The sequence below is a fragment of the Tetrao urogallus genome (assembly GCF_951394365.1).
Source record: "Tetrao urogallus genome assembly, chromosome: 5".
NCBI lineage: Eukaryota > Metazoa > Chordata > Aves > Galliformes > Phasianidae > Tetrao > Tetrao urogallus.
The window spans coordinates 25,278,426-25,290,712 of record NC_136818.1 but is presented as its reverse complement, the minus strand read 5'-3'; positions in this window follow the sequence as shown (position 1 = coordinate 25,290,712).

Genomic DNA, 12,287 nt, shown 5'->3' with positions numbered 1-12,287 from the left:
CATTTCCTCTGGCCCCACGTAACGGGATGCCCAGCCCTGGTTGGTGCCCACCATTCTGGGTTGCCTAAAAGAGCGATGGGGATATAAACAAGAAGCTCCCCAAACTGAAACTGACCCTGTGTACTGAGTCACTGATGACACGGAGCCACACCACTCCATGTTGTTAGAACAGGGGCTAATAAGTACTTACTTCATGGAGTGTCACAGTTACTAACTATGCCAAGATTACAAACTGCTTTTGAGAGGAGATTTTTAAATCTGTATCAGTGCTACCCATTATTGTCAACTGTGATGTTATCAGGCCCACGCAGTACCAGGAACAGGTTATGTGTCAGAAGGTAATTTCTTCTGAAGAGGGCTGGCAGCATGTGGTACCCTAACAGTTCCTGCCCTCCTGGCAATTTTGGGCTCCCAGTCAATCTGCCATCTCATGAGCTGTTTGAGTAAGGGATAAAAGCACCAAGGAACAAAGGCAGCATTGACGTTGCAGTAATAGGCCTGACCAGAAATGTGGTATTTCTAGCATCACTTCAGAACTGACTTTAAATATTTGCCAGATATCCATTTCTTGAAGTTTCTTCTAAGCACTAAGAATGCACTGCAGCACATCCATGGTGTGCTCCAAATATCACAAGATCAAGTAATTGGTGGATGAGCAGTGCTGTGCTTTACATGCCATGAACTCACAGCTGTCATTTGCATGAGGTGTGCCAGAAGAAGCCCATGGATAAGCTGGAGACTCCTAAGCCTATGTTGAGTCAGCTGAGCAATTTGGATTTGTAACTTTGGAAAAATTAACTAGCATTACTGTACTGGTAACGTGAAAATTAATTCTAGGAGTGATCTTTGTTCTTTTCCCAACTCATACTTCTGTGTATTGAAGCTACAGAGAGAAACATATTACTATTAAATATTTGGCCCACATTTAGGAAGTGGATGATATTAGTTGAAGCATTTGTTAATCGCTTAGGACAGCAGAAGCTTAATCCCAACTGAGGCATTTGGAGAGTTCCCAAGAATAAGGGAAATATGTGCTTCCCATGTCAGGATTTTCGTGCTCCTGCTGCAGTGCAGGAGAACAGGTTGTGGAAATAAGGATGGCTGTAACTCACCTGGGATGGCTGCAAAAGGCAATGTGTGACATCCACTAGGCGGCCCGGGCATTGCTGCTGGGTGTACCTGTAACACCCAGCCTGGGTCAGTGCAAACACCAGGTGGCCTCCTCTGAGTCATAAGGAAGGGGCCTGGAGAAAGGCACGAAGAAAGGAAAGAGAAGTATAAAGATGTGATACAGCTTTTGTGACAAGAGGTTAGTTACCCTGCAATAAACAATAAAACCTGTGAGTGCTGAGCCGTTTCAAAGGAGAATGTCATTTCTGGATGAAACACACACGAGCGCTCATCCTTTCGTCTCCGACTGGAGGCTCTTAACACACAGTCTGCAGAGACCTGTCACAGCACAATAGTTGGCATTTCAGCCTTTTAAAAGCTATTTTTAGTCTTTACTATGATTTAAATTGTGCTTCGGTGCATGCAAGATTGCTTGAAGTACTCGCATGCCTGTTCAGTGGGGTTCTACAGACACAAACTCTTTCCTGGGAAGGAAGGTTTTCTAGCAGATTTGGGCCAGCAGCATAGAAACATCCCCACACAGCCTTTGACAGATGACATTTCTTCTGCTACTAACTGCTCTTCTGGTCCACCATAGTTAACATTTTAAAAACTACAAACACACACTGTGGTTTTGCATTAGCTGTAGTGCCCAGCTAACTGCTCTCACTGGGTTACAGCTGTGTGGCTGTCCTTGTCCATATATCTATTAACTGTAAATAGGAACATATTGACTGCTCTGAGGGTTTACAGGAACTGTTCCCATCATGGTATAACCCACAGCCTTCTTGTAGCCTCCATCAGGGGAGAGCCAGAGGTGCAGGGGCATGGAATAAGCAGCTTGTTGGACTTCTTCAGATGTTGGACATCTTTCTTGTCTGCTATATTTGTGAGTGCTACAACTGCACCGCCCTTCCCATCTATCTGTTTAAGGCAGGAAAAGAGGTACAAGGGTGTGTGGATAAGAACATTCAGCATGTTGTTTGCTTGTCTTTTTCTCTAGAAAATGAAAAAAAGAAAAAAGAAAAAAAAAAAAAGATGTCAAGCCTCTGCATCTGCTGGCAATTTCAAATCAGTACTCAGCTTGCCCAGCGTGATTACTGATAGAGTACATTTGCTGAGGTAACATGAGGTTCCCCGATGGTGTTGCTGATGATTCAGGCTTTTAGGCATTTGTCTGCAGAAGGGTCAATAGGAGTGTTTTTACCACCAGCATTCCAGCGCTGCTTCAGTTCATATTTAGGAGCCTAATTCTTTTGGTTTCTAATTTATTGAACAGTGAGAGATGTCTAGTTAGCAGACAGAAGCTTTTTGTTCTGCATTTTCTCTTCTCACTGGCTGGAAGGTTTGTAGCCAAAGAGCTGACATTTAGCTAAGGGACAGCAAACACTTCAGAGTGCAATACTCCATCAATGCCTCAAGACCGAACTCATCCCACCCTCCACTCCCATGATAACTACTTCCATGTTTGAATTAGACTAAGCGAAGCACCGTAGTAGTCCAAAACAAAACAGAGGCTTCATTAGCTCAGAAGAAAATACATCCTTCTCTTGGTTTTCTAATAAGTGCAGTTAAAATTAAATTGAGTTCAGACTTAACAGTACTTCCTTCCCATGCTCTTTGCCTCACATACCGGTTTCCCCTCATGCTTCCTTCCTCTCTCCCTTCTCTCTTGCCCCCTCTGGCTGTCACTCATGCTCAGAATGCTTTGCCAGCCAGTGATTTCTTAAAGTTCAGTCTCAAATGCTGCTGCAAAGACCTGGTAGATTCTCCCTTGGCAGGCTTTCTAATTTAGTTATGCAAGAATTGCAGGCGATTGCTGCGTCTTTCAAACGACATTGTGTTCCTGCCTCATACTCTGATACAGAATTAAATGCCTTCGCTTTGCAGTTCTCAGATTTAATGTTGTTTCTTTGGAAGGTGCTCAGCCACGTGAAACTGAAAACAAAAGCGCAATCAAACAAACGAAGCAAACAAATCAAACTGTGAAAGGTTCTCCGAGATGTTCCTGTGAATGTGTTTCCACGTGTGAGCACACAGAGCAGCACCCAGGGGATCACCATAGATATTTGTAATCAAACCTCACTTCAGTTTAAAACTTGTTCATTCTGTTAAACACGCAAATATTTCCATTCTCTTTGCAGATTCCGCCTCTCTGCTCATTACCAAACCTCTCACAAGCCCTAATCTTCCTCTGATCAGGCTCTTAGAGTGTTTTGTGTGGTCTTTAGTTAGACTGTAAACTTGCAGAAGTACGAAACATCTTATGAAAAGAACTTCCACTGTCTCATTTCACATCCAAATTCTTCTCCCATACCAGCTGTGTGTGTTTGCCTAGCAGCAAGTCTTCTGTTAATGAATGACTTGTTCTCATTAGCTTGTCAGGCTGGATATGTAGCCTGCAGTTCCTACTCACACAGAGCCGCACGCCCTCCCTTGTAGCTTCTGGTAAAGCAAATAATGAGATATACAAAGCCTAGTGTCTCTGCGTTTGGCCTTTGCACGCTTAATCATTAACTAACACAGAATGCCAGAATTAAGTGACTAGCTGGTGGCTAAATATATTGAACATAAGCTGAGTCCTATGGGTTGCCTGCAGTGGGGTTTGCTGCAGACTTTGGCTGCCACTTCTAAGACCTGTACAGAAGAGAGGAAAAGTTGTTTGCTGAGAACTACTTAGCAGAGCCAAGGGAATTGCACTCCATACATTTGTTGTGTGAAACTGAAATCAGAGGTGGATTCTCTGACACCTGGGATGTTTCCAAAATGAGACCCTGTGCAACTTTGCCTAACTTTGAAGCTAGCTGTGCTTCGGTCAGGAGGCTGGACACACTGAGCTCCAGTGAGCCCTGCCAGCTTACATTCTTATTGTGTTCAAAGCTGAGATCATCTGCAGGTTTCCTCCATTCAGAGTATTAACAGCCTGTCCTTCAGCCTGGCTGAACTCTTCACAAAACTCACAGGAGCTGAATATTTCTGGAACCTCTGCTCCTCCATCTGATTTGTGTAAAATCAGCCATCGGGTTCAAAAGTTACTGAAGGTAAAAGATGGAGCAGACGGACAGGCACTCCCTTCATCATACACACAGGACAGCTGCATAAGCCTTGCCTTCTGAAGACAACCTTCCTTCCATTTACTTTTGAGCAGAAAACTTGTCAAGTGTGCACTGAATGAGGCCTGAAGCTGTGTTGTATATTCCCAGCTGCAGCCAACCTGAAATAATACCCCCCTAGAGCCAATAGCACATTTCATATAGCTGAGATAGTTACTGTGCAATGGGAGCTATGCAGAGAAGTTGAGACATTTAAGCCTGAAACATGGGCATCTTCTTTCTGATAGAGGTTACACTGTTGTGCTCACACAGGCACATGTTAAAGTCTCCCTGCAGGTTTGTGTTGTGTGTGTCTGTTACCTATCTGTGTCATCCTCAACTTTCTCATACCCCAGAGTGACAGAAAGGGGAATTTGACCTCAGCATGCTAGAGACCGCCTGGCTGTCTGCTGTCTGCCTTTCCCTTTCTGTCTCTTCTTTCTCTGGATGTAGTCACACTACTAAATTACCTTGAGCGATCTGTCTCAAAGTTTTTCCCAGGGGTTGCTCGCCATAAAGGGCAGACGTGTGACGTGCATCGATAGTCTGTGCTGCTGCAGGAAACACTGAGACAGTGTGAATCCACTGTGGGCTGTACGTGACCCTGAGATTTCTGTTCACCTAAGGCAGCTTTGCATCCCTCGGCGTCTCTTCTGCAAGGGGCCAGCTGTATTGCTTCAATCCACAGAGCTTGCCTCATCAGCTGAGTGATTTTCTTTCGCAGCGATGGCAGCAGGCTGTAATGTTCCCTTTTCGCTCAGTTTACAGAAAATAAACCTATCTTCTTCAGCTTTCAATCGCCCAGGAAAACATTACTTTTGTGCTCCTGGGAAAGAGCTTCATAGCATTTCTATTTTCTGCCTCGCAGGGAAGCAGAAACTGTGAAATCATCAGCATCCTCTGTGTCTCTTGTACGTTCCCTGGAGCTGTTATACTGTGCAGTCTGAAATAGGGATCTGCCTCAGGGATTTGCTAATGATGCATTCAGTCCCAGCATGGCACATGCTCATTCCTGGGGAGTTACTGAGTTAGCATTTATAGTTCCACACTTTTCCTCTGAGTACATGAAACCCTCTGATTTTCTCTCAGCACTGAGGTCTTGTGTGTTGGATTCTCTTCTCATGACAGCTCGTTTGGAATGCCACCAGAAAGCTTTCAGCCTGGATCTTTCCTCCTAAAATCATAGACTACAGTAGCATCACACCAGTGATTCTCCCATGACTTGGTGCCTGATCATCAGGCAGCAGAGAAATGCAGTCTTTCAGAGGCGCATTTTCAAAATAACAGAACGAAGACGTTTGCAGTGAAGGTGGGTGACTGCTGGTGTTGATGCCGGAAGCCTTTTGCAACTGAGTAAATAAGCTCATAAGTGAAAAGCGAGGAGCCAGCAGACAGTGATGAAAGCGCAAGAGGCCAAACGATGGGAAGTAAGCACTGCTGGTTGTCCTAGTGGTGCTAACTTGGCTACATGATGTAGGGAAATGGCAGGGGTAAAGGATGAAGTTACCTCACTCAAGCTTAGCCTGTCCTCTGGTTTGTTTGTCAATTCTTGTTTCTCCTGACACTTTCGGCAAGGAGAATTTTCTGTGTGTGTGAGCAAGGGTTGGAGGGGCAGGAACACTTTTATTGTGTTTCATAGTAACTTGCTAGTGAAGACAAGACTTTTCTTGCATGACCTACATGCCTGAACTCAGAATCCCTCTCCCAGGTCTGCCATCTTCAGATTTAAAACCTTTAAACAAGCTCAAGTTTTCATCTCCTCATCCATATTTCCAAAGCATGTAAGCCTCAAGGCACTTGGCCAACAACGGAATATTGCTGAGCACAAAGATGTTTTTGTAACCACATCAACTGAGCCCAATGCCAATCAAATGCAGCAAACCCTGCATATTGCTTCACCTCCCAGAACGGTTCCATTACAACCTTCCATTTTTGCTGGCCCTCAGCTGATAGGAAAGGCTATTCTTTCAGCTTTGTAACTCTTCTATTTTTTCACTTGCAGTGAAATAGTGTTGAGAGCTGCCAGAGACTCAGCTGTGACACGGATTTATCTGAATTCAGGGTTTTGGAAGTGTTCCTTCACGCTTGTCATCTCCTTCAAAAAGCACTGCATTGAACCAAGTCTGTACATTCTTTACTGCTCCACTTGTTGCTATGGCCAAAGATGCCAAGTTTCAGCCTAATTCTTTTGAGAGACCAGACAGAAATCTGGATTTTTTTTCTTTCTGCTTTGTTTCTGCTCCTGGCTCCTACACTGTTCTCCCTCACCATCACCCAAAATTTCTTTCCAAGGCAGCTCGGAAACTTGGAAAGCATTGCCGTCTCCAATCCCTCAAACCCAGCAGCACTCCCTCCTTTGCCTGAGTCAGGCAGGCTTCAGCAGAAAAGAGAACGAATGCAGAGATTTTCTCTCTGGCCAGGTATTTCCAAAGGGAAGGGGAAGCAAAAAGGAACAGATGGGTACAGCGCTGAGCAAAGAAGAGGGAAGGTTTTGGCAGAGCAGCTACAAATGCATGGTGTTCTCTGTCAGGCTTGGGAAGGGTTCTTGCAGAAGGGAAAGCAGCAGGCCTGGCTGCATCACTGCCATGGAAACAGCCAAATTGCTGGTTGGACAGACTTAGAAACGTCTTCTGCTTGGGACTACTTTCAGTAGATGTCATCCGTCTCTGCGGAGATTAAAACAAGGTGGAAATGAGGCAATGCCTCATGCTAAAAGCTGAAAACATGATTTCTTTCTCAGTTTACAATGGAGACTCGGTCTCCCACGGCTTTATGGAGATATCTGTTCCCCTCTGAGCAATAGGTTGTGGTTTTGGTGGGTATTACTTTTCCCCACATCCTCTAATTTTTGGAAGGCTTTCACTATGAAGAAGCGAAACCGCTTTCAGCATTATGATTCCGGTTGCATTTCAAAGCTCCTGGGCTTCTCCTTGGTGTTCACTGTGGAGTTTAGGTAGCACCATGACTACCTAAGTGACATTTCTCCCTAAGATCTCTTCTTGGTGACCTCAGAGACCATGTGTTTCCTCAAAGAGAAAACCTGGCTGATTTGTTCTCACTGGAGCAGCTCATTTCGTTTCCCCACACCTTTCCCATGGCCTCATAATGTAACTTTCAAAGGCAATCTAAAAGATCACAAAACAAAGCTGGGGTGTTACAGAAGGAGTAAAGCACTTGTAGGAAACACAGTTGAACTTAGCAGGGTTAAAATGTAGATACACCCACATGGATTCAGTACCTTTCATGATGCGGCGTTTAGGAGCTTCTTTTTAAAAATGTACCAAAGAAACAACACCCTCAATTGAAACAAAAAACCCAAACTTGCTAAACTGACACAGCTCATTCAAAATGATAGGGCAAGGAAAAAATATTTGCCTCTCGGAAAACAATGCAAATTTGGCCTGGCAAGAAGGTCAGCATCTGAATTTCTGAGCTTGCAGAGCAATTCAGCAACCTGCTGACAGGCAGCAGGGCTTCACTTCTTTTTGGAAGGGTGATTTCAGCTCAGTAGCACTGAGTGATGTTTGAGTAAGGAAACCACTGCCCTCTGCTGAGAGAACTGCACTTGGTTCTCTGCCTGTTCCAAATGCCAGCAAAAGCAGCAACTGCATTGCTTGTAAGTGCACGAGGAATTGCTCTCCGAGGCCCACGTTTAATTCCTGCTGCTCCTGTCTCTTTACAGGAGTTTGCTAATCTGGATCTCTTGTAGCAAATATATTGAACGTTCCCAAAAGTAAACAGGAGCAAGGGTAATTACACACCAAATCCGATGCGATGACAGCAGCAACTCTGAAAATTTGAACTGGAGGTTTCAGAAGCGGTCTGCATGATCTATAAGCACTTTGGGCACCTCAGCTATGTGACGTGTGCTGGAGCCAGATTTAGGTTTTCTTGCCAAAATGCAGTCATGCATTATCAGATCAGGCTGAAGCCCGCTACAGTTTCTTAAATGATGTGTGATTTGGTATTTTGTTAACTGCTGACTGAGCTCCGACCTTGGCCTTACAGCAGCACCGTTCTTTCTGGCTACGCAAAACCAGACCATTCATTGCTGCACTTCGAATTGGCTTGATGATACAGGTCTAACTTCACTGTCATTTTGCTATTTGTTAAAAAAGGATTCAAAAAACACCAACTCCTTAAAAAGTGTAACATGTTACAGTATTTCCTACCACTTGAGGGAGCTCTGTCATTTACACATTGTCATTTATACAGTTGCTATGGTGCACGCATACTGAGAAACGATTAAACCATACTTAGAAAAGCATATTGTGACCATTTACAAGGGTGGATAGCGATAGAACAAGGGGGGAAGGGTTTTAAACTGAGACAGGGGAGGTTTAGGTTGGATATTTTTCACACAGAGGGTGGTGATGCACTGGAACAGGTTGCCCAAGGAGGCTGTGGATGCCCCATCCCTGCAGGCATTCAAGGCCAGGCTGGATGTGGCTCTGGGCAGCCTGGTCTGCTGGTTGGTGACCCTGCACAGAGCAGGGGGTTGAAATGAGATGATCATTGTGGTCCTTTTCAACCCAGGCCATTCTATGATTCTATGATATTATGGGGAATACTGCAGTCGACTGAAACATGAGAAAGTGCTGAGGCTTCTGGGCGACTCAATCTAAAGCCCAGATAGAAGCTCTAATTCCTGTGAAAATGAGTGACAATAAACAGCCACAGTTACTTAGAGCCTGAAGTAGTGCACGGAGTTATGCAGAATTAAGAAAAAGCAGCATCAATCCCATCTGTTTGGAAACAGTGCCAAGCTTTATGGCAAGGTGCAGCAGAAGGCGCAGGTCTTCCTGAGGGGCTGTGAAAACCTCAGCCCTCAGCCTGTCCTGGCTCTTGAAGTGAGATCAAGTAAAGCTGAAGCAAAAAGGTTGGCGTGTCTGGGACACCAGTTGTGATGTGGGGGCGAGCAACGCCGTGATTCAGCCAGGAGTGCTGAGAAGTGGTGGTGGTGAGGCAATCGTTGAGCAATGCAGCCTGTAGGATTAGTGTAAAACGCTCAAGAAAATCAAGATTGCAAGCAGCGTGGTGACAAGCATGGTAAAGGATGTAGCTGATGAAACACTGCTGCAATTTGGACCTGTGAAGACAAGAGCAGAAGATGCACGCAAGTGGCAAAAAAAAATCAGTGGTGGCAATGCCTCATTGAATTTATAAAGTTTGGGAAGAAAGGCAACGAGAGGGGCTGGTTGGGTGTGCTACCTGCAAACACACCTGGAGCAGGAGGAATCTGATACAGATTTTAGGGAAAGGCTGAGAGACCAGAGGCAAGCAAAGCACCCATCACACAGTGATGTTTGGGCCAGAGAGGTTCTTTAAGAGCTGTTAACAAACTTGGTCCTACCTACCCCTCATCTCCATAAGGCACAATAAATGAAGCCCCGCAACCAGCTCTGAACTCCAGATGCTCTCTTCTTTCTGCCAAAGGTATCTGATCTTCCTACCCTCCAGAGCTGAGGTTTTGCTGATTAGACATAACAGTTCCATCAGCAAGTTTTGGATCTCCAGGAAAGGAAACTTTCAGTTTCTTCCCCTTTTTCTCCTTGCTCACCCTGCTCACGCTGGCACCACAAGGCACTGCAACGTGAGTAGCCTGCCGTGACTGCGTGCTAGCAGCCGTGAGAGCTTCTCTAAGAGGAATTGTGTTAAAAAAACACAAAGCGGGTTTTAAGTCGACACTGTGGAGGACAGGGGCTCAGTTCTGTGAAGGCTCCAGCACAGCCATTCGCATGTCAGCAAATACTTTTTTCCTCTTTTTCAATCTTTATAGCAGTTTTCCTGCTAAGCAGCCCTACGCTTCAGCCCGGGAATAACCGGTCAGCGCGCCGCATGCACGGCACAGCCCTGGAGCTGCGAGGAAGAGGAGAAGAGGCGGAGGTTGGCGGCTCAGTTCTCGTTTTAGGAACACTTCCCCGTTTGCGCCGCAGCGACAGAGGTTACTGGAGTTCGCTGACGTGCCGCAGTGACTCACAGCCCGTCACGCGCCGTGCCCTCCCTGCTGCAGGCGGTGTGCGGGCTGCAGGTTGGGCCTTTCACCCCATTTCTGACGCTCCGAACAGAGACGGGACCTCCTCGTTTCCCTCCCCCGTAACAACATCTGCCCTTGCTCCGGCACAACCGTTTGAAACGATCTCCCCGCGGAGGCCGCGAGTCGGGCCGAAGCCCGGAGCACTTGTTGAGCAACCGCCGCGTTCCCCGCCAAGGACAAGGACGGGCGGAGGGACGGGGTCCTCCTCCCGGCCTCGACTCCGGCATCCCGCCGGCCGCACCCACAGCCTCCACGGGGCGGGGATGTCCCGCCGGACCCGGACGTGCGGGCGGAGATGCGGGCGGAGCGGAGCGCAGGGGGCGCGCTCCCCCCACGTGCGCCTCACGCGCCCCCCCCCCCCCCCGCGCCGCGGCCCGCGGCCAATGGGCGGCGCCGCCGCTCCCCCCTCCCTCTGCGCGGTGACGTGCGCGGGCGCGCGGCGAGCGGCGGAGGCGGGAAGAGCGGCGCGGGGCCGGCGCTCAGAGGAGCGGCGCTCAGAGGAGCGGCGCGGGCTCTCGGAGGTGACCGTCCGGGCTGCGGGCGGTCGTTGTCTCAGCCCTGCCCGGCCGGTTCCGAGCGGTCGGCCCGCTCCCGGCTATCCCGGCTGTAGGGGGGTCGGGAGGCTCCGGGAGGGGGCAGAGTTCCTCGGGGCTGGGGAGGACGAGGAGGGGAAGGAGGGAGCTGTCGTCGTGCAGCGGTCGCTTCCGCGCGTGTATCGGGGCGCAGGGTGCCGCGCTGCTTCGGCACGGCTGCGGGCTGCCTGCCGGGAAAGCCGCGTGTGGGCTGCTCGGAGGGACGCGGGCGGTGGTAGGCGGCGTTGTGATGCTCCCGAGGGATGAGATGGGCGCTCTGGGCTCAGCCCGGCGTCCCGCCGAGCTTTGGCTGTGGCAGAGGCTCGCTGTGTTAGGGTGCCGTGGTGTTAGGCTGCTCTGACGGAACCCGAGAGAGGAAAGCGGTTGTTTTGCTCGATTTCCCCCAGCACGGCTCTTGTTTTCCTGCCAAAAATCGCTGTGGCCGGTGCTAACGGATCTGTGTTGCTGTATCCCCAGGGCTCAGATGGGGCATCGAGTCCTTCGTTAACACCTGAACTTTGTCCCAAGGAGGCTGTGGATGCCCCAGCCCTGCAGGCATTCAAGGCCGGGCTGGATGTGGCTCTGGGCAGCCTGGTCTGCTGGTTGGTGACCCTGCACGTGTCTGGGGGTTGGAACTGGATGATCGTTGTGGTCCTTTTCAACACAGGCCATTCTGTGATTCCATGAACCTTCCTTCCCTCATCCCAGAACTCCTTGTTTTTAGTTCCGTCCTGTTAACCTTTCTGCTGGATGCTAACAACTCCCAGCCTGTGGTGGGAAGGAAGGAGCGCTTCCTTGCCTCTTGGAGGTGGGCAGTGTGCTCTGAGTGGAGCCAGAGAACCCCTGCTGTTCAAGGACAGATGTGTCTTTGGGGCATCTCACCGGTGTAAGAGCAGAAGGGTTGAAGTGGCTGCTTTCCATGTGCTTTTAAGCCACAGGTGGGCAGAACGGCCCTGTGCTGCTGCAGTGGGAAGGCAGGAAGGTGGAAAAAGTCATGTTGTCACAGTGGTGGCTGGGTTGCTTTTAAAGGTGAGAGGATTGTTCAGAGTGATTGCAGCAGCAATGGCAGAGAGCTGTTAGAAGGGGGCTAGATCCTGCCAGCAGGATTTCTGCACCAGTGAGAGTATTTATTTGCTGTGAGAAGGCGTATTGTTCTCGTGCCTGGTTCTTTGTGTTCTTCAGGTAAAGGCTTTTGTATAAGCTCACACCACTGTAATTTATATATCAGTCAGCTGAGAAGCTGGTTGTTTTTGTGGTTTCTGTTTCTATAGCATGTAGACTGACCTGGTTGTGACTTCCTTACGTGGGGCTGAAAAGGGACAGTGTCCTGCAAGAAATGGTTTGTGGTCAATTGATGTTTTGTTAGGTGTTGCAGAAGCTGCTCCTGTGTGCTGTGTACCCAAAAGATTGGCAGGTCCTCTGCTGGAGGAACAAATGCAGGAAGCTGACTCCTGCCAGCATATGATCATAAGGGTC